Source organism: Prunus dulcis, unplaced genomic scaffold (assembly GCF_902201215.1).
Source record: "Prunus dulcis unplaced genomic scaffold, ALMONDv2, whole genome shotgun sequence".
In the NCBI taxonomy this organism is placed as follows: domain Eukaryota; kingdom Viridiplantae; phylum Streptophyta; class Magnoliopsida; order Rosales; family Rosaceae; genus Prunus; species Prunus dulcis.
In genome coordinates, this window is record NW_023010017.1 from 81,078 (window position 1) to 84,662 (window position 3,585).

The 3,585-nt window shown below is 41.6% G+C and overlaps 1 non-coding gene across 1 annotated transcript; it reads left to right on the forward strand.

The window, feature by feature from the left end:
• The first annotated feature begins 273 nt into the window (after positions 1-273).
• On the forward strand, positions 274-469 carry LOC117612530. Its single transcript, XR_004583419.1, has one exon. It is a non-coding gene; the product is annotated as a U2 spliceosomal RNA (small nuclear RNA).
• Positions 470-3,585: the final 3,116 nt, after the last annotated feature.

A 3,585-nucleotide genomic window follows, 5' to 3' on the forward strand; every position in this document is an offset into this window, starting at 1 on the left:
GTGCTCTTGAACTGTTCACTACGGTGAAGTTGAACAAAGCACACCCTATACCCTCGGGTAAGTAGGGCCACCCAACCAAAACGGGTGGGTGAACGCAAAACTCTAAAAACTTGATTGGGGTTGTTGGGTACTAGAAAAAAAGGGAAAAAAAAAAAAACTGGACCTTAAGGCTGCGAAGAGGATTTAGATGTACTTGCATTGAAGCACAAAGACAGCAAAGATTTCTTCAAGATAGGGTATACATAAAAAAATCAATCCAAGGCCTAAATAAGCATACCTTTCTCGGCCTTTTGGCTAAGATCAAGTATAGTATATGTTCTTATCAGTTTAATATCTGATACGTGGGCCAATGGCTCACATGATATTAAATTCATTTCTTTAGGGGGAGGGTCCACTACAGTAGCTTGCTATTGGGGCTCTCTAGTGTCACCCAAGTGTTGCACTACTGCATAATTCTGGCGCACCCCATCAAATCTAGTTTAAGCGTTTTAGAGCATTTCCACCTCAAAAAGCAAGGGCAAGGTAAAAGTAAGGCAAGGTTTGCCACTATTCACATGAATAGTGGCAGCCCTTGCCTTTTTTGTTTTCATCTCAAAGAACAGAGACAAGGGTAATTATTTTCACTTTAATTTATTTTCTATTTTTTATATTTAAACCATTAATTTTGATAAGTTTTTCGGATAAGATTTTCAATTGCCACGTGTCACTATTTATTAAAAAATTCTCACCTAAAATTTCAGAAAACATTTTCGGTTGCCATGTGTCCATATTTTGTTATAACATTCATATCTCAAATTTCAGATAGGATTTATGGATAAAATTCTCGGTGGCCACATGTCGATATTTGTGATAAAATTCTAATCTCATATTTCAGATAAGATTTTCACCCTCTAAAATTGCGCCACGTGTTATCTTTATCTTCTAAATCCCTTTATAAAACTACACCCTTAACTCAGACCTCTCACACCATATCTTCTCTATCCTTTCGTTTCTCATATTTTACAAAACACATTCTACTCTCAATGTCTAACCTAATGAGGGTGTTGGAGAGGCATGATCATGCATATTTACATATCATTTTGTAGCCTTCTAACTTATGATTTGGTTATGTTTTTGAGTTAAACTTGTGTTTTTAATATCGTTTGTGTTTGTTTCAGTGTATTAAGCTTTGAGACTCATTTAATGCATTTTGGAGTCAAATTAGCTCCACAATTGTGCCTGCGGATCAGTCAACTTCACGGATTAGACTGTACTTGCTCAGGAAGAACCAGATAATGAGCCATATATCATTGGAAATATGCTGAAGTCTAGTTTCTGGAGTATTTTACGGTTTATGATTTCGAGTCTTCTAGAGGAAGTTATGCAAGTTTTGGCAGCTTAAGGTCAAAAACGGCAGCATCTGCGTTACTGGGCCAAAAATGACATTTGAAGGTCTTTCCGATTTTTCCTTGAGCTGAGCTGCACATGCTTGGAAAGATAAGACAAAGAGCTTCAAGATCTGTATTTATTCATAATTTTATACATGGAGGAACAAGCCCAAAAAGAGCCCAAAAGAAGACTGCAATGCATTGTCATGCATGATGAAGTGTTATTGATTGTGGGAAAGTTAGGTGAAGCATATTCAATACTTATAATTGGAGTAAAGTTTTGCAGCAGCCAAATGAAATAAAAGAAGATGAAGTGGGAGCAGCAACACTAAGCCTAAAGACAAGAGGAATTGTTTTCAAATGCAATTGTGTGTTAGGTAAAATTAGTGAATTGAGTGTTGTAAGTTGGTGAAGTGAGTGTTGTAGGTAGAAGCAATACTCAATTCAGAATTTTCACTTCCCCTATGCCTATAAATAGTGAGGTTCTCCAAGCTTGTAAACACACCCCAAGGGGGGGGAGCTCTCAAACACTTCTCTAGAGCTCCCCTCCCTTCTCTCCCTCAAATTCTTTTAGTTTTTGTCAATCCTACGATCACAACCAATATTTCCTCCACTAATGAATCCCTAAATGATGCTGATTGATATCATGATCTCCCAATGATTTGCTACGGTTAATAGCCTTTTGTATTTACCAAAATAGTTCCATTAAAAGTCAACTGTATTCTATATATATATATTGTACAGTTGTATCCAAATATAATATTAAGAAATTACATTCTTTACATGGTATCATCCCTTCTCTCCTTCAAACGAAGCCACCTCTCTTCCTTGATCCTCCATGGCCGACACCAACAACTCCTCTTCCTCTCCCTCCCCTTTGGGCCCAAACACTACCCATTTCATCAAACTCTCTGAATCCAACTACTTGCTTTGGCTTTGCCAAATCAAGCCTTTCCTTGTCGGCCATGACCTGTGGCAATATATTGATGGGTCTAAACCTACCCCTGCTGCTACCACAACCACCAACTCCTCCGACCCTCCTAATTCCTCTCAACCCAATCTTGTCTGGTACAAACAAGACCAGCTTATCGTTAGCTACCTCACCTCTACACTTTCCGAGTCAGTTCTCGCCCTCACTGTCGGTTACGACACTTTCAAAGAAATCTGAGATTGTTTGCAAACTCACTTTGCCCAAAAGTCCATTGCTAGTGCTGCCAATCTCCGCTTCGAACTCCTTGATATGACAAAAGGCACTAAATCTGTTGACCAATACCTCAACCAGGCCAAATCTCTTGCTGACTCCCTTGCCTCCATTAACCAACCTGTCTCCAATGATGGCTTGGTCACTGCCATTCTTCGTGGCTTGGGTCCCGACTATGCCATGCTCATTACTGCTATCCTTAATTTCCCTCCGTTGCCAAATTTCACCGAACGTTCTCGTCTTCTCTCGTTTGAGACCCCTGCCCCACGGCCTTCCTCTGACCCTGCTACCCAGGGCACTGCCCTATGGCAGCCCAGTCATCCGGGCCACCCAGTGGTGGCACTGGCCTCTCCCAGCCCTCTTATGCCTCTCGCAGCAATGGTGGAAACGGCCGCAATAGCCACAATGGCCACAGGGGTGACTGGAACTGCAATGGCTCCCGTCATGGTGATCGTTGGAATGCATTCTCCCTTTTAGACATCTAGTTGGGCTCCCTGGAATGTGCCTCCAGAACCCTCTGCTGGTTGTGGCTTTAGCTCACGGCCCCCTTAGGCTGGCCAAGGTGTGTTGGGTCCTCCTCCTTCCAATTGGTGTCCCACCTGCTCTACTACTCAACACAATGCTGCTGCTTGCCCCCATCGCTACAATCGGCCTGACTCTTTTCCATCCTTTGTTGGCTCCCACACCATTCATATGCCTCACAACACGTGGTACCCCGATACAGGAGCAACCCACCACATGACTGGCAATGCCAATTCTCTCTCAAATCCCCAACCCTACAATGGTAATAATTCCATANTTTTGGGTAATGGAGACTCCCTTCCCATCTCTCATACTGGTAACATACCTCTCTCTTTNGGGAATTCTAACCTCAACCTTAGTAATGTCTTCCTTGTTCCTGCTCTTGANAAAAATCTTTTGTCTGTTGCTCGCTTTACACATGATAACTCTGTCTTCTTCNTTTTTACACCAAATTTCTACCAAATTTATGACTTACATACTACCACACTTCTTTTT